The sequence below is a fragment of the Loxodonta africana genome, chromosome 14 (genome assembly GCF_030014295.1).
Source record: "Loxodonta africana isolate mLoxAfr1 chromosome 14, mLoxAfr1.hap2, whole genome shotgun sequence".
In the NCBI taxonomy this organism is placed as follows: domain Eukaryota; kingdom Metazoa; phylum Chordata; class Mammalia; order Proboscidea; family Elephantidae; genus Loxodonta; species Loxodonta africana.
Window position 1 is genome coordinate 88,453,380 of NC_087355.1, and position 18,944 is coordinate 88,472,323.

The window sequence follows — 18,944 nt, forward strand, 5'->3', positions numbered from 1 at the left end:
TCCAGTAACTGAATAATTTTACTTTATACTTAAAAATCTTTGTTTAAAAAAAAAACAAAAAACTTTTTTTTCTAATTCTATATCTTTCAATTCCTGTTGATGCTCACTGCAGACAAAAGTCCTCTGTCAAAAATAATATAAGCCATTCTCACTGTATTTCTAACCCAAGAATACTCAGAGAGGCCTTGAGTTACTTTTTTTCTTTTCTGTAAGAAAAGTGACATGCTTTAAAGGTTATTAATCTCACTGAGTTAGGCCATCTGGAAACCTTCAAGCCTCTCCACTAGGCTACTATTACTTCACAGATTACATATTTACAGACCTTTAAACCGATCCCTTCCTCCCACAAGCACGAGCCATGCACCTCTTACGTGCTGGGTGCAGTGCCAGGGACCAGGGATACGGAAACAAACTGTGTCTCCAGCTGCTCACGTGCCGTTTCGAAAGGACAAATGGATTAAGTTTGTTTGCGCCCATAAGCTTAGCATGTGGACCTTTCACTGTGGACCCCGACCTGACGAGGGTGGAAACCACTTCCCGGACTAGCCGTGTTCCCTCCCTTCCCCCCCTCCCCAGGACAACTGGGCCCCTTCTGCCACAAGGCACTGAAGGCACACCAACTCTCAGGCCCTGTGCTCATGAGGACTGGATCCGCCCAGCAGAAGGACCTTGTGAGTGCAGAAACAAAGCTCAACAGGGACGTGAGGTGGAATTCTCACCTTCCATGAGGGAGACCAGGGTTCAATTCCCGGCCAACGCACCCATGCACAGCCACCACCTGTCTGTCAGCGGAGGCTTGCGAGTTACTGTGATGCTGAACAGGTTTCAGCAGAGCTTCCAGACTAAGACAGACTAGGAAGAAAGGCCTGGTGATCTGCTTCCAAAAATTCTATGGATCACAATGGTCTGATAACCAATTGCTCACGGGGATGGCCCAGGACTAAGCAGTGTTTCCCCTCTGTGCGTGGGGTCACTGTGAGTCAGGGGCTGACTCAGCGGCAGCCAACAGCAACAACTGACGCTGAAGAAAATGACCATCATTTGCTTAGCGACCCCCAGTTCACAAAGTGCATTCCGTCGTTTCCTAACGCGGCCTCATAACTACAGAGCAAAGGCACCGCCATTTAAAAGTACAAAAGTCCAAGGCTCAGGGGATAAAGCCACTCACTGCGACTCCCAACCCCATACCCCAGTTACACGTCCCAACTTGAAACTAGTGGTTTTACATTACTAAAATCTGACCAAGGGGCGCAGTTCAGACCTAGGGTCGACTGCTCAGGCTGAGCCCATTTTTCCTAAGGAGCCCACTCAAAGCCCTATACTTCAACAACGTTTGCCACAGGAAACACAGAAAACTGTCTGCCAGCTTGTTACTACCCTGTATTAGTAACAGCAATGGGGGGTATTATGGACTGAATCGTATGCCCCAAAAATATGTGTTGTAAATCCTAACCCCTATATCTGTGGTTATAATCCCATTTGAGAATGGGTTTTCTTTTGCTATGTTCCTGAGAAAGGATTAGCACAGGGTATGTCTGAAGTCAATCACTTCTGAGATATAAAAGCAAGCGAGCAGGCGGGGGTGGGGGGGAGATAGACGCCACGTCACTTGGAGACCACCAAGGAACTAACACCGTCCCCAGAGCTGACAGAAAGAGAAAGCTTCCCCCTGGAGCTGGCACCCTGGCTTTGGACTTCTTGCCTCCTCAGCTATGAGAAAATAAATTTCTGTTTGTGAAAGTCATCTGCTTGTGGCATTTCTAGTGGGGGGGGGGTTCAAACCGGTTCATTCTGGTTCAGTTCATTCTAGTCAGAACCCCTGCTGAGAATTTGCATTTCTAGCAAGTTCTCAGGAAGTTACAAATAAGAATCACCTGGGGGTCTCGTTAAAATGCAGCTTCTGGTTCAAATTCTCAGCAGGGGTTTGAACTGGAACAAACCAGCTTCTGTTGGTGCAGCACTAGAGAACTAAGACGGGGAAATGCAATAGGAATTGACTCAGGAAACACATAATTTCAGATGTTTCTTCCTTGCCCCCTGCTTCTAGTAATGAAAATACTGACTCTTTATGGGAAGGCACACAGAATATAAAATCCCAAGTGAAAATCCTGACAGTTTTCCAAGCAGAGGGGAGAGGGGAGGACTCATGTGTTTCATACCTTCGGGAAGAAAACCCTACTACTGAAGACTATTAAAACCCTGCTGGGCCTCTATGTCCATGGAGAGATCTTAGATCTATTTTTATAATTCACAGGGAGTCCCAAGTGTAAGCCCCCACAACTAGCAGGAGGATTCCAAAACCACACTCAATCCTGACATGCTAAGACAGAGATGAACCTTGGAAACAGTATGCTGAGTGAGGTCAGTCGCAAAATTGGGACAAATATTTTATGATACCGCTTACATGAAACATTTAGAACAGGCAAATGCTGACGGTTACAAAAAGCAAACGGGAAGGAGAAGAAGGGAGTCAGGGCTTAGGGGGCACTAAGCTTCTGTTAGGGGTGACAGAAAAATTGGGGAATGGATAGTGAGGATGGTTGTACACCATGGTGAACGTAATTAATGTCACTTAACCCTATATATAAAAAATGTTGAACTGTTTTGATATATGTACATATTTACCATAATAAAATGAACAAACAAAGCCAGCAACCCTAGAGAGGGGAAGATGCAGCCTCAGGCTGCAAGGAGCCTGGAACTCCCCCCACCCCATGAGAAAGCGAGCCATGGTGAAGAACAAAGAGGCGACACTGGCCTGCAGGGCCAGCCACTGGCCCCAACAGGTGACCAGGTGCTGGCCCCAACAGGTGACCAGGTGCTGGCCCCAACAGGTGACCAGGTGCTGGCCCCAACAGGTGACCAGGTGCCAAGACAGAAAGCAGAGGCTACGGGAGGCTGAGATGACACACTGGCACGCAGTAAAGGCTAGACATAGGCGACTGAGAAGTTAATTCCAGTGTCACCAAGAGGAGTCCTCCGGGTGCTCTCTGTTGACTCCCCATTTCCCTTCACTGGCCCCCAATACCGGCTGAGTGCTGTGACGCAGATACGCACCAGGCAGCAGGGAGACATGGGTGAAGGGGAGGGGGCTCTGCCACAGCGAGCCTACTGAGGTGGGATTTGGTGGGCATGTGTTTCTGAGAGGCATGGCTGGTTCTTGTCCCCCCAAAGCATGAGCCCTGCCCACCTGGCACAGAGTCTGGTTCACGTCCTGTACCCCTGGCTCCCCAGCACCTGGTGCCATCAGCATTTGTTGAATAAATGAAAGCCTGAGTCACTGCCCAAGAGGAGAAGGTATCACCAAGGAGACCCACATGAGCGGGCATGAAGGGACTTGGCCCCAACTCTTTCTGCTTGCTCAGCAGGGACCAAGTCCCAAATGTCCGCCCTGCATTTAAGACTCCACCTGTCTCCAGCCACACCAGGCAGGCCGCCCTGCTCCCTGGTCAAAGCTAGCTGTTCCTATATTTTCTCCATCTTCCAAGGAGAAATGCAAATTCTCTTTTCTCATGACAATCCCCCTGCAGTGCAGTGAATCACTTACTATGGCCCTCCTAGCCAGTCTCTGTGACTTCCACCAATGACTGGGTGAGACTATGCAAATGAGGTGCTTATGGCCCACAAAGGGGATTGGACAGCTTGGTAATAATGTAAATAAGGTGCAGGGCACCCTTGTGGGCATGGTGGACTTCTGGCACACAGAGCAAGAAAGCTGAGCACCTTGGGCAAGAGGCTTGGTGGCGGCGTAGGGTGCCTCTAAGTACTTGGTGGCGCTAGGCTTGTAGACCTGTGGAGCTAGAGCTGAGCGTCTTTAGGGCCGAGGCTTGCTGGTGGAGTGGAGTACCTCTGACACTTGATGGAGCTGGTTTGCTGACTCACGGAGACAGAGCCAAACGCCTCCAGGCCAAGGCTTACTGGTGGAGTGGGGTGCCTCGGGGAACTTATTGGCAGAACTAAAAGAGCTTTGTAACACCTGAGCAGGGCAGAGGCCAGGCCTAGCAGCCGAGGGCCAGAGAGAGACCGGCCTGCAGGCACAGCTGAGAAAAGACTGTCCTGATAGAAGAACTGTATCTTGAGAATTCCTGAGCCTAAATTATATCCTGTTACTTTCTTAATAAACCCCGTGGTTCTGAGTATTGTCTCTGAGTTCTGTGTGGACGCTGCAGCAAATTACCAAACCCAGCAGAGAAATAGAGTGCTGTAGGAGGGACGGTTGGTGTCACAATTGGTAGAGGCTGGAGGGTGGAGGCACATCTAACCTCTGCCTCACAGGAATCGGCCTTGGGGTGTTGATCCTGATCTCCCTCCCACCTGTGAGGTTAGAGGAGGAGTCACACACCCCTGCCACACCAGTTTTACACACCCCAACATCCCTGCTGGCATTTCCTCCCCAACCGCAGGGAGGACCTACAGCCACATTTTTCACGTGGTGACTCATCAAATGGTTTCGTTTTGAGCTGATTTCCGGTTGTTTCTGTAAGTGCTTGTCTTGTCTCTGCCCTGGGGGCCCAAGAGCTTGGGGTCAGGAAGGCAAGCCCTTCTCCACACCAGGAATGCCGTGATCGGAAGGGGCCTTCCCTGTTCCAGTTGGCAATTCCTGCCAAGTGAGCACTAACTAAGGGCAGGGCTCCAGAGCTCAACATCTGGCAAGTGTCAGGCACACAGTAGGCGCCGAGTGTTTGCAGAATAGCTACTGAACACGTAACCTCCAGAGATGATTTGTTTAAAAATTCCTTTTTTAGAGCCGCACCTCAGACAGCAGCCTGAGTCAAAGAGAAACACGTCATGGGTGAGTAATCAGCTTCCTGGATGAGTAACCAGGTCGTGGCAACCAAAACCTTTGCATGCTGTTAACAGATGACGTTTATCGAGCCTCCTCAAAGGACAGTGACGGCCATCCACAGGAAGGGGAGGGGTTGTAGGGCACGCCCCCAAGCACCACCTCCCGGCTGTTTAACAGCTGAGCCCCCGTCCCCAAAGAAGAAAAGAAGCCCCCTTGCCATGGTGGTGCTCTCATCCCTGACCCCACCTAAGGGTGGAGCCCAGGGCAAAGCTGGCATGTGGGATAAGAAAGTGCGGTGACCACAGAAGGCCCTGCCTGAGGTTCTCAAATGGGCGGCGTGTGCCAAGTTGGGGCAGACGATGTCACAGAAACGCAAAGCCCAGTAGGGCAGTCCTGGCACGAGAAAAACTTGTCAACAACAACCCCTCTAGAAACTTCCACCTACATCCAAATTACCTCCCAGGATGGAGGGAGAGATACGGGCTGTGAACCCCAATTGAAAGAAGAGGGCAGTGAGGAGCAGACGGCTTCAAGACTGTCAGGTATCAGGGGGCCCCAGGGAGCAGTCTGAGGGGTACTGAGACCCTCCCCAGCCTGAGGAGAGGACATTAGCTGTGTCTGGCTCGGATCACTTGAGCGTCTGCCAGGTCCCCCAGCAGAAAGGCCTGGTCACAAGAGTCACGACTTTGCACTAGAAGGGCCATAGTCTCAAGAGCTGGGAAAATTCGTGAGGTGGCTGGGAAAACTCCCATAACACAGCCTTCTACCTCCCGGGTACCAGAAAGGTACCAGGGGAGCGACCAAGTGAACACGTGCCCCCTCATGTGCCCCCTGAGTCTCTTTGGGCACACAGTAGTTTGGTGAGGCAGGGCTGAGCCTACACTGGAGACCATGTTGCAACGCTGCTGTTAGGTGAAGCTGAGTCAATTTTGACTGAGTGACCCCATGTGACACAGCGGAACTGCCCCATAGGGTTTTCTAGGCTGTAATCTTTACAGCAGCAGATCGCCAGGTCTTTTTTTCCTGTGGAGATGGTGGTGGCTTCGAATCACTGACCTTTCGCTTAGTAGACAAACACTTAACCATTGTGCCACCAGGGCCCCTAAGACGGTACTGGTTTTAAACACAACCCATTTTTCAGCTCCTAATTCTACAGGGAAAGGCGTGGCTCGGTACACACCAATAAATTTTAATATGCGGTGCCAGCTTTTGTCTCTCCCACTGGGAACTGGGAGGCCCAGGTCTGTGAACTAAAGAACCAGAGGGTGTTCTGATATCTCTTCATCTACTGACCAGCATGGAACCAGGGCAGGCACGCCCTTCCCGGGGTGTGTGAAAGTGGAACAAACCTGGCTCATCTGTCCCCAGCTTGCCAGTCTGGAAGCCACACTGTCTCTGTGGAGAAAGGGGGGGGGCCCAGCGATGGTGGCAGCTACGCTAGCCAGGCCCGACCTCGGGAAGGTGGTGTCACGCATGACTGAGACCCCTCCGAGAGCAGATGGCGCCTACAGCAGTCGGGCTCGGTCTGAAGCCCCTTGCCCTACCACATACTGAGTCACCGAAAGCCCCTATGCAGAACTGCCTCCCCACACACCCGGTGAACCAGGAGTTCTCGACCGGGGACCCACACAGAGAACGCGAACTTGGATGGGAAAAAATTATACCTTTATCTTCACTAACCTCTACCTGAGACCTAGCATTTCCTTCCGCTATGAAGGTGGGCAGCAAGCCACAGCAACGCTGGCAGAGCCCGGGACATCAAAGACACCCTCGGATCCCTTACAGTCATTAAAAAAAAAAGAATTTTTTTTTTTTTAATTACAGTCATTAGACACCACGAAATACACTGCAAACCATCATGATTTCATAATCACGATCATCGTTAGACCCGCTGCTAGACCCTGTTACAGGAGGTGATAAGTCACCGGTTACCTCATCACACATTTATTTCTAGTATTTGGACACTTATGCTAGAGAAGTCCTGGGGTCCACAGTTAAGAACTTGGCTGCTAGCCAAAAGGCTGGTGGTTCTAACCCACCCAGAGGGGCCTCGGAAGACAGGCCTGGTGAGCTGCTTCTGAAAGGTCACAACCTTGAAAGCTCTCTGGAAACGAGACAGTAGCATTAACGGCACAATGCCGTGAAAGGACTAAAACCACTATATCATACACTTTAAAAATGGTTAAGATGGTTTTTATCTCAATTCAAAAAAAATTTTTTTTAGTAATAAATAAACTCACTTTACCAAGCTATGCGTGTGCACACACACACACACTTTCTCTCTCCTCTCTCTCTCTCTCTCACACACACACACACACACACACACACACACACGATGGAATCGCCAGGAGTTGGAACCAACCCGATGGCAACTGATCTGGTTTACTACAGTGGAAGTGATTTTCTTTGTCGTTTCTACTTATTCTGTGCCTTGAAGACCACTGTTATGGAAAAAGATCCATTCGTAAGCTCCATCAAACTGAGACCCCACAAGTTTAAGATCCCCAGTCCTAAGGGGGGGGCTCATCTCTAAACAAACAACGATCAACGTCACAAAACCCTCCACACCGCGTCTATTGCGGTACTGGGAGGTGGGCGGCTCTGGCGTCTCTCCCCCAGGGTCTGGGGCGGCCAAGGGATGAGAGGCTGCTGCGCTGCGCTGCGCACGCGCGTTCCCGAGTGCAGTTTCTCGCTGCCATGGCAACCGGCTCTCTGGCTTCCTGTGCACTGCGCTGCCTGGCCCTGGAGCTGGAGAGGGCTGTCTGGCGTCAGCGATGAGACATCCTGATGATGCCTGCCACCCACGCTTCTTCCCCCGCACCCAGGGGTCAATCAGACCGCTGGGACCGGGCCCCCAGGCCCCCGCCTTTACTGTACCCCTGCCCACACACTGGCGCGCGCTCGGAACAACACCGCAGGCATGACTCTGCTCAGAGACGCTTTTCATTGCTGTTGCATATTTCCTAAGTTTTCCAGCACACGAAAACGCATTTTCAGAAGGTGGGTTACACCCTGGATCAGAGGCACGGACCTCGGGTCTAATGGGGACCCTCGCTGGCTGCAGCCTCGCCCCCACTCCCACACAGGCAGCCTTTATTCAAACTTGTACTGTGACTGCTTGGTAACCCAGCACCAAGGCAAAAGGCCTCGTCGCCAGTATGCACCACCAGGCTTAGGACACCGCCCTGACCAAAAGTGGTGCGTAATAAACCGCAGGGTCTGGAGCTCAAGGCGCCTTGGAAACCAAGCAGGAGGGGTGGCTCGCCCATCCCCCTCCACTGCTCTGAGTCACCCACTGTGAGCCAGCGTGAGGCGGTTGGGGACACTACGTCAAGCGAGACCTGTCTGGGCTCGGTGGAGCAGCAGGGAATCAAGCTTAATGAAAATGAGAAGCAAGCCCCCAGACTTCCCAGAAGGGGCAGACGTGCCTGGAATCGGGGCTTCTGTTCCTCCCACGACATCTTATGCTGTTGTTAAGTGCCACCGAGTCGGTTCTGACTCATAGCAACCCTATGTACAACAGAACAAAACACTGCCCGGTCCTGCGCCATCACAATTGTTGCTACGTTTGAGCCCACTGTTGCAACCACTGCGTCAAAATCCACCTCATCACATCAAGGGTCTTCCTCTTTTTCACTGACCCTCTTCTTTACCAAGCATGATGTCCTTCTCCAGGGACTGGTCCCTCCTGATAACATGTCCAAAGTACATGAGATGAAGTCTCACCAACCTGGCTTCTAAGGAGCATTCTGGCTGTACTCCTTCCAAGACAGATTTGTTCATTCTTTTGGCAGTCCATGGTATATTCAATAGTCTTTGCCAACACCATAATTCAAAGATGTCAGTTTGTCTTTGGTCTTCCGTATTCATTATCCAGCTTTCGCATGTATATGAGGCAACTGAAAACACCGTGGCTTGGGTCAGGCACACCTTAGACTTCAAGGTGATGCCTCTGCTTTATGACACTCCAAAGACATCTCTTCCAGCTGATTTTCCCAATGCAGTGCGTCTTTTGATTTCTTGACTGTTGCTTCCATGGGTGCTGATTGTGGATCCAAGTAAAATGAAATCTCTAACAACTTCAATCTTTTCTCCGTTTATCATGATGTTGCTTATTGTCCAGTTGTGAGGATTTTTGTTTTCTTTATGTTAACATGTTGTTGGGGGGGGGAGGTATTTACAATGAATAAGCAGTTGGTCTTGCAAAACTCTATCATGCACAGAGAACCCCTGAGAGAGCAGGAGAGCAGTGGGATGCAGATCCCAAATTCTCATAAGACCAGACTTAATGGTCTGACTGAGACTAGAAAGACCCCGGTACTCATGGCCCCCAGACCTTCTGTTGGCCCAGGACAGGAACCATCCCCAAAGCCAACTCTTCAGACACAGAGTGAACTGGACAGTGGGTTGGAGAGAGATGCTGGTGAGGGGTGAGCTTCTTGGATCAGGTGGACACTTGAGACTATGTTGGCACCTCCTGCCTGGAGGGAGATGAGAGGGTAGAGGCGGTTAGAAGTTGGAGAAATGGACACGAAAAGAGAGCGTGGAGGGAGAGAGTGGGCTGTCTCATTAGGGGGAGAGCAATTGGGAGTGTGTAGCAAGGTATATATATATAAGCCTTTGTGTGAAAGACTGACTTGATTTGGAAACTTTCACTTAAACACAATAAAAATTAAAAAAAAAAAAAAAAAACTATCATGCAATCTCCAGCATCATTTCTATCACCAAGGCCATGTTTTCCAACTATTGATCTTTTTTCTTTGTTTCCAACTTTTGTTTTCCAATCACCAGTAATTACCAATGCGTTTGAGTGCATGTTTGATCAATTTCAGACTGCAGAAGTTGGTAAAAATCTTCAATTTCTTCGTCTTTCACACTAGTGGTTGGTGCGTAAATTTGAATAATAGTCGTATTAACTGGTCTTTCTTGTAGGCGTATGGCTATTATCCTATCACTGACAGCGTTGTACTTGAGAGGATAGATCTTGAAATGTGCTTTTCGATAATGAATGTGACACCGTTCCTCTTCAAGTTGTCATTCCCAGGATAGTAGACCATATGATTATCCAATTCAAAATACGTATTTCTTAAGAAACATCTTCTCAATCATACAGAAGAATCATTAGGCAAATGGATAGCCTGGCCCTTAGAATAAGTAGCTTTGGTTACTGGCGAATTAACCCAAAGGTCGGGATCTGTGTTCCCTGGCCATTTTGCTGCTATATGGACCCATCACCCACACTCCTCAGAGTGAGCCCAGCATCCTTGTCTTCGTGGGACCTGCTGCCCAAATGCCATCAGTCTGTGGTAAAGCTCTGCATTATGATTCAGAAGGTATAAAGGTTTGAGAAAGTGATAAAAACGGCTCAGAGCTATCCCACGCTTCTGTGGCACACCCTGGCCTGAGAAGTGGCATCACGGCCTTTATGCCACCAGACACCCCTGTGAGGAGAAAAGGGAGGCTTGGTCCCCTGGGCAGGCAGTAGCCGGGCAAGATGGCCAGCCCAGGTCTGCGTGACGTGCGTTCTTCCTCACGGGCCACACAGGGGCATGTTCAATGGCTCACTGGGGTGCAGACCAGAAGGCTGGTATTGTCAAACAGACACCAGGACCGCCGGTCCTCTCCTGGTGGCCACCTGCCCAACTCACCTGTCGTCTCCACAGGGAGCCTCTCTCATGACTGAGCTACATCAGACATACCACAGCAGCTTCCCTGATGAGTTCAGGGAGGCCTTCTCAGCGTGAGCCCCTACAAACGCAAACAGGAACATTGGCTTCTGCCAGCAGAGAAGGATCAAAACAGCTACTTAGTATCCACAGGACTGTGGTGGTTAGAGCTGGGCAACCACCTAGCCAAACCCAACAAAGAAAACCAGACCTGAGCTCCACCCTCAGACGCAGGGATTGTAGTCTGGCCCAACGCCAACACTCGGGAACACTTGGAACGCTGGCTCGCACGTCGGGCTCGAGCAGCTGCAGCCACGTAAGGCCATGGGTCTGAACTGGGTCTGCAGTCACAGATGCCTTCTAATAGCCCAGATCACTAAACCCTAAGCCCCGGCAAACTGAACCAAAGTAAGCTTCTGAGGTCCCCAGGGTCAAAGGGCACGAAGTAAAATGCGACCAGATAAGGAAGAAAGGGAATCCATGGCCTTTGGGGTTCCGGACCTAGAGAACCCCTACGAAAAGAGAGACAGAGGGAGGCAGGCGCATGTACCGTAGTGGAATGAGGTGGAAGGAACCCAGACTCACTGGCCACCATTTAACTACCCACACAGGGGTAAGGCTGCTCCTAACACCAGTCAGAGCTCGGCAGCGGGCGAGAGTGTGCACACTGGCACTTAGAAGGAATTTCGTTATCAGCACACTTTGGAACCAGGGTGTCTGTGCTCAGCAGTTAGTTGGTGCCACTAAGGTGTTTAAATGTGATAATCAACAAAGAAGAACATCCACTGCCCCACCACGGCCTGCGGGGAGTTCTGGGGGAAAGCAGAGCCAAGACAAAGACCTGGGCAGGCTTCCAGAGAGGGTGGGGAGGGACAGACCCTGCAAGCAAGCCAGCCACCTGCAGAAGCAGAGGGCTCTTCTCTGGAAATGTGTCATCTTCACGCTGCACGTTCCTGGAAGTACTTCGTTCTTTTCTCCCTTAGTAAAAATCCTTGGGGAAATTCCAGTCAGTCTCAGCCTGGTTCCAGGCAATACCAAAAGAAGGCACCCTGGGTGGCGGCGTGAACAGGGGCCAACCCTTGGCGGGGGAAGGGGCAAGGGCCAGAGTGGGAAAACCCTGGGGGCAGGCAAGGGTGGTAAGTCAGGCTCCTCCAAACTGGACCTTTTCGAAGTGAGCAGTAGAGTACCCATAGTCTATGACAGTAACCCTGCTGACAGACTCACATCCAACTACCGTCGTGCAGACTACTCACCACGCTGTTCTTTACTTCACTGCAAGCCTGAAGAATTGCCTCTATAATAGGTTTTCAAATGGGCTTTTGTGATCCAGCCTAAACCGTCAGCTGTCATTTATAACACTATCTCTAAGAAATGGGCCCCAAAGCCACCCCTGTGATCTGTAAAAAGAAAATGTTTCCCATAAAAATTTTTAGAATAAATTCCCCCTCATAAGTTAAAACTGTCCTCTGTGACTTACCATCTGTCTTTACTCAACAATATTCGAAGAATTAAAGAAATACTGATAACATATAAATGGCCTCCTACAGAAATGTCCTCCAAAATGGTAGCTGAGAGTACCGCTGCCATCATTACTATTAACGCAGACCTGTGGTTCTCATCAAGCACTTAGGAAAAAAGGTAGCCAGGCAATGTAAGTACCTGACAAAAGCTTAGCGAAGAAGTGAAAAATCTCTGATACATACATCCATTTCTTTGTAGTCTCTAAGACACAATCTCAGGGCAACACCAAAAAGGAACTCCCTGGGAAAGAAACGCAGTCACACTTCCCCGCAGCCCTTACCAGCTTTGATTCTATTTTTATTTTGTGATTCTCTGATTAGTAACTGCCTCTCCCACTAAATTTAACCATCATAAGAGCAAGGATTATGTGTGGTTTTGTGCAATTGTTGAATGAATGAATGAACAGATGGACGAGTAAGACAGTATCTTCATGTCACATTTATTCCTGCTGGAACACCTTTACGGATTTATAACTCAATGTCAAGTATTTCTGTTTCTGTTTTTTTAGGTAAATACACGAGGTACCCATGTGAAGACTATTTCCCCATCTTTGGCAGACAGCCCGCCTAGTTTCTCCTAAAGCGGATAGCACTCACCTAGCACCCACTATGCTCTGGGTGCAGGTTCTCTTCTCACACCTGCCCTGAGAGGCACAGATAAGGAACCAGGGGCTCTACAAAGGGAGGTGACTCTGTCTGGTCACCCGGCCAGCAGGGCACAGTGATAGAATTCAGATTTCCAATCACCTGACACCAGGTGGTTTCCAACCGACCCTTCTGCCACTATCGTGCATCCAACCTCCCCTACAAAAGAATCCACGACATTCCCCGGAAACTTCAGGGAGTTGTTTTCTGCCAGGTACCTACCTAAAGCCTTCTTTTCATCACCCCAAACAAGAATCTAAGCAACCACCTATCCCCCTAAGCAGCTACAGAGTTCCAAACTCAATGTAGTGATCTTTTCCATGACTGATTCATCCTGGGTACCTAGAACATTGCTCAGTATTTACATCAAATATCTAATTCTCCTTTTCGATAATGTGTATTAGTACTTTAAACTCCCATACTTTAAAAATAATGGCCACCACTATGGGACCAGGCACTGTGTGAAAGACCTGCATGTCTATTATCTCAGGTAATCCTCCCCACGGGTATGGTAAGTATGAGCCCAGCTGTTCAGGTGGGAGACCTTAACGAAGTGGCAAAGCTGGGACTCGAACACAGGCCTTGTGGTGTCAGAGCGTGGGCTGTGTCACTGCCCCAAGCTGCCTCGAATCCTTTGAGACAACAGGCATGTTTAAATCAAACAAAAAATAGCTCCAAGCAAGATACTCTGTGCTGGCTGAGTCCCTCCAGTGACCAGCTAAGAGCCTGACAATAGCTGCGCCTCCGAGGTCTGACCATGTGGCCAGCCCTGTGCTAAGGGTTTCGTTTCCACCATCTCCCTGCACCACCCACTCGCTCGAACCCTTTCTGAGCACTTGCTGCCCCTGTGCCCAGAAAGTTCACCTGTAGAAGGTCGTGGGGAGAAAACCCATGACAGACAGAGGTGAGACTGCAGGCCTGGAGTGCGGGGGGCCGGGGGAGGCAGTCAGAGGACAGGCAGGCCGATCAGTGGGACAGGGGAGGAGCAACAGAGCAAACAACTTTCTGGGTGTTTAAGGGAAACATTAAGACTAGAGCCCTCTCACACCCCATTACAAAACAATTTTCAGATGGGTACAACCTGTAAATAGATAGTAATGGGGAAAATGATTCAATTCAGCTTTTATCAATTGAGAATCTACTGGGTACAAAGGTGCCATAAAGAATAAGGGAATAATAAGACATGGGTTTTGTCCTCAAGAATTAGATTCCGTAAAGGTTTATTAAAGCTCCTATTCAGCGCATTCCCCTGCTGGTCATGTCACCATGGGCAAGTCACTATAGATAATACCTTTTTTTAATGAAACAAAACAGGCAAAGAAATGTTTAAAAATTTAGTAACCTCTTAGAATCTTAGGGTAGAACATTCTTTCTTAGAATCAAAAAGGAGCCCTGGTGGTGCACCGGTTAAGAGCTCACGCTGCTAAGCAAAAGGCTGGCAGTTTAAATCCACCAGCTGCTCCTTGGAAACCCTGTGGGGCAGTTCTTCTCTGTCCTACAGGGTCGCTGTGAGTCAGAATTGAATGGATGGCACACAACGACAACCACAACAGAACCAAAAAGCAGAAGCCACAAAAGAAAGACTGCATTAAGATTTTAAAACTTCTCTAACTGCACAACACACTCAGAAAAAATCGTGACATAATAAATTCACAGACCTGAAACTGTAAACCCTAATGCGTCGGGTTTATACAAATTCGCCAGGAGTCCACAAAGGCTCCAAGAGGAAAACGGACAAGGGATGCCGAGAGTCAGTGCACAGAAGAGACGCTGGTGGCCAGCAGACGCGGGAAAATGTACTCAACTGCAATCACAGAAAGGCAAACCAACATTGCAAATATTTTTGCCCATTTGATGTTGATAAGATCGTGGAAAAATAAGCACTTTCTTCCATGTGAGGTGATGCTGATGGTGTGTTCCAGAAACCTTTTGAAATGACGCGTTCCTTGATCTAGTAACTCCACACCTAGGCATCTGTCCTAAGGTAATAACTGGACGTGCACACAAGAGCGCTCGTGACAGTTCATTATAACAAAAGACTGACAACAACTGAAATGCCCATCAGCAGACAACCGGTCAAGCACACCGTGTGGATGAGTTCCTGACACTGTGCCCATCATTTATTACATGAGAAGAGACCTGCAAACTGTGAAGTTTCAACATGGTGTTCGATAGAATCTCATCTGTTTCCCACACAAATGTGGTGGGAAAAATTTACAGAAGGACCTAAAAGGGTAACAGTGATTGTCCCTGACTAGTCAAGCTACACATGGTCAGAAGGACCTAAAAGGGTAACAGTGATTGTCCCTGACTAGTCAAGCTACACATGGTCAGAAGGACCTAAAAGGGTAACAGTGATTGTCCCTGACTAGTCAAGCTACACATGGTCAGAAGGATCTAAAAGGGTAACAGTGATTGTCCCTGACTAGTCAGGCTACACATGGTCAGAAGGACCTAAAAGGGTAACAGTGATTGTCCCTGACTAGTCAAGCTACACATGGTCAAAAGGACCTAAAAGGGTAACAGTGATTGTCCCTGACTAGTCAAGCTACACATGGTCAGAAGGACCTAAAAGGGTAACAGTGATTGTCCCTGACTAGTCAGGCTACACATGGTCAGAAGGACCTAAAAGGGTAACAGTGATTGTCCCTGACTAGTCAGGCTACACATGGTCAGAAGGATCTAAAAGGGTAACAGTGATTGTCCCTGATTAGTCAAGCTACACATGGTCTTTCTGCCCTTCTTCCAGCTTCCGTTTTTGTTTTTGAAGCATCCATATTATGCCTGTAATTAGAAAAATAAATAATAAAGCTATTTTTTTTTTAAATCTACAAAAGCAAATATGAACAAATGCTAAAGATTTTCAACTCTGAGAGAAGGATAAATGGGCGTTTTAAATTTTACTCTATTTTTCCCAAGGTTTGACATTTTCCAAAGTTAAAGAAAATAAAAATGTAAGCATGAGGTTGTAGACATTACCTCGCTTAACAGAGGGATTTAAAACTTGCCCAATTCAAGATTCGAGGCGGGTCAGCCATTCTCAGTTTACATTCTGCAGAACAGCACACCGTGATTTCGCGTGAAGCGCTCCGCCCACGGTGGCGCACGGCTGAGCAGCGACGGACACGGCGCCAGGAGGCGCGGTCACGGCCAGGTGCACCGCCGGCGCGCACACCTCCAGCAGCATTCGGACCCGGCTGTATGCCGGGCGGCCTCGTCTCGGGACTGTGGGGCCGCGGATCGCACCACGGGACCGTTGCGCCTCGGGACCGTCGCGCCTAGGAACCGCGGACTGCACCACGGGACCGCCACGCCTCGGGACTGAGGCTGCACCAAGAGACTGTCACGCTTCGGGACCGCCGCACCTCGGGACCGCGGATTGCACCACTGGACTGTCGCGCCTCGGGACCGCGGATTGCACCACTGGACTGTCGCGCCTCGGGACCGCGGATTGCACCACTGGACTGTCGCGCCTCGGGACCGCGGATTGCACCAAGGAACTGCCGCGCCTCGGGACTGCAGACCCCCCGACGGCACCAGCAGACCCCAGTGCTTCGGGACTGCGAGCCACACCATGGACCAAGGGATTGCGCCACAGGATCGTGGCACCTCCAGACCGCGGGGCTGACGCAGAGGCGTGGCGGGGGGCGGGGGGAGTGCTTGGCCCTGGCGGTAAGTCCAAGGGGGCGCCAGACACGGCAAGGAATGACATTCCCAGGCGCCACAAATGGCAGGCGCCTGACGGAGGCAGCCAGACAGAGGGGGGAAGGGCAAGGGGGGGAAGGCGTTTCTGCTGACGCGTCGCTGCTATCAATATCTATTCATCTTGAAATTGAGCTGAGTGCAATTTAAGAGATTGCCACTGGGCGCTCATTACCCTCGCTAAGCGCCTGCCGCGCCTTAGGGCTACAGGACTGTGCCAAGGGACCACGGGACCGCTGCGCCTTGGGTCCGCACGACCACACCATGGGACCAAGACCACCGTACCTTGGGACTACGCGATTGTCGGACTGCCCCGTCTTGGACTACGGGACTGCACCATGGGACCACGGGACTGCTGTGCCTTGGGACTACCGGACTGCTGAACCTCAGCGCCTTGGGACCGCGGGACCACACCATGGGACCTTGGGACCGCCGTGTCTTAGGACTACGGGCCCGCACCATGGGACTACGGGATACCGAGATCGCCAGGTCTTGCGACCACATCATGGGGCTGCGGCGCCTTGCGACCACGGGAGTGCCGCATAATCAGATCATGGGGCCGGACCAAGGGACTGCTGCGCTGTGGGACCGCGGTGCGCAGTGACAATCCCCGCGGTGCCCGCCAGAGCCTGGGGACCGCCCAAGGGTACCGACCTGGCTCAGGCAGGGCGGTCAATTTGAAGCCAGGTGTCCGTGCCCGAAGCATTCATGCGTTCTTTTGCACCACTGCCGGCAAAAAAACATTTGAAACAGAAGCTCAAAGCCACTGTTTGGGTTTTACACCACAGTCTACGGGTTCTCATACTGGATTTGCATAAAAGATAAAAGCGTTACCTCAAGATCCGCCTCCACATTCTTTATAAACACGCTCCGCGACAACACCTGGGCAGGGACCCTGCTCCCTCGCTCAACCCGACTCGTGGGGTCTCCTTCTCCAGCCCCTGGCAGGGCACAGGGCTGAACCACTTCGCGAGGTGGCCAAGACGCCCCTCCGTTTCCGTGCAACCTTTCCTGCAAGCACGAGCCAGGGCCTCGATTCCGAGAACGCTCCCTACGTGTCCACGCCCCGACAGGGGGGAGAGCTGTCTGCGCGCACCGACTGGCAGACGGACCGACGGACCGACGCAGGGGCGCGGTCTAGCGGCGACGCGCGTGAAAGCCACACGTTTTATCCAGACCCGCGGCCGCCACACCGCGGCCGCCACCCAGACCAGCCCTTCTTTAGCGGAAAGAAACACAATCTCGAGAGCGCACCACCCCCAGGAAGGGTAAGTGCCGTTTTGTAAACTTTCGTTTGAACCGTGTTTACACTAGGTGTGCTGGAAAACGAGTTTCTCACTATGAGTAGGGGTTTGAAAACGGCTGGCTCTCACTGCTTTCTCTAATTGCTTTTCTGGCAACGAGGCCTCTAAGAATAAATCTGCATTCAAATATTCCTAGTGAGTGCAGGGCCGCCGCAACCTGACTAATCAGGGTTAGCTTGAGGTCTGATTCATTTTAAGACAAAAGGTGTCAGAAAGAAAAAATGCCACCGAGAACAAAAAAACACAATTTCCGTTCCATCCCACAGGGCTAGTCAAATCTTACCCTCCTGCCTGACTTGGAAAAAAAAAAAAAAAATGTTTATTTTCAGCAGGGAGGCAGCAAAGCCCACGGACCTCGCCCCTCCCCCGCTGAAGCACAACCTGCTGCGCTCACACCGGGGCGCTGCAGCTCCTACCACGGCGAGGACAACCGTCCCGCCCTGGGTGGGGCCTGACAGCTGAGTGCGGAACCACGATTTGTGTGGCCGCCTCCACACACCAGCTACACACAGGCTCTGGGCGGCAGCCAGTCCTAAATGTAACTTCTCTCTCACCCATCCATCCCATCCCTCTGTATCTGAGCTCCCAGACACGCCCTCAGGACGCAAGGAACTCTGGCCCCTACCCGCACCTGCTCCGTGACTTTGGCAGGCTCCTGCTTACCCTGGCCCTCGTTTTCTCTCTGAAAACTGGCGCTACTGCTACATCTTGGAGGGGATTAATATGTGGACATGCTCTGATCACTGTCCCACAGATGTCACCTCTTCTCAAAACTCCCACCACCCTTTGGCAGGACGACCTTTCAGACCATGTACCGGTCACAATGGCGAGCTCCTGTGAGCAAGCCTTACTGCTCATTTCCCAACCTCCCTGCTACTGCTCCCCAACCGGGGAAATGTGACAATAGCCAAAGTCACCCTCCCTTCTCTGCGTTTCTACCGCATTGTTTACGGCTCTAAAATGGCTCTAAAATGGGAGTCCGTGCTCGAGGCCTACTTCAGTCATTCGCATGCAGACAGGTTTGCCTTCCCATTGGATCTGAGCCCAGTGAAGACAGGGCGGGCTTACTCATCTACTGCCCCTCATGGTTCCCAGCATGATGCTAGAATCTGCAAGTCACAAATCTCAATAATCATTCTTTGAAACGGAATAGAACCCAGCATCTGCAACCATGTCCTGCAATCGCGCCAGCAAGCCTGACCTGACAGACTGTGTCTGCCGACCTTCTACCACGAGACAGGTATATTCACACTCTTGTCTAGTCATAATAAGAATCCTAGACCCAGCTGCCGTGGAGGCAGTTCCAACTCACAGCGACCCC

At 50.7% G+C, this 18,944-nt stretch overlaps 1 protein-coding gene and 2 long non-coding RNA genes across 4 annotated transcripts in view; 1 reads left to right on the plus strand and 2 right to left on the minus strand.

Annotated features, from left to right (window-relative positions):
* The window catches only part of AGO2 (argonaute RISC catalytic component 2), a 107,323-nt gene that overhangs the window by 51,328 nt on the left and 37,051 nt on the right, over positions 1 to 18,944 (minus strand). The window contains exon 1 of one of the 2 annotated variants that reach the window (XM_010588519.3): positions 17,154 to 17,417. The exons of the other annotated variant lie outside the window; for it this stretch is intronic. The gene's annotated coding sequence lies outside the window, so the exon portion shown is untranslated. Of the gene's footprint in view, positions 1 to 17,153; positions 17,418 to 18,944 lie in introns of those variants that run through there. 2 annotated transcript variants of the gene reach the window in all.
* On the minus strand, positions 1,758 to 17,160 carry LOC135227650 (uncharacterized). Its single transcript, XR_010317841.1, has 2 exons — positions 15,597 to 17,160; positions 1,758 to 15,401 (listed from the first exon to the last, which is right to left on the minus strand). It is a non-coding gene; the product is annotated as an uncharacterized LOC135227650 (long non-coding RNA).
* LOC135227649 (uncharacterized) overlaps positions 16,359 to 18,944 on the plus strand; it is a 34,053-nt gene continuing 31,467 nt past the window's right edge. The window contains exon 1 of the long non-coding RNA XR_010317840.1: positions 16,359 to 17,587. This is a non-coding gene — a long non-coding RNA (uncharacterized LOC135227649). The remainder of the gene's footprint in view (positions 17,588 to 18,944) is intronic.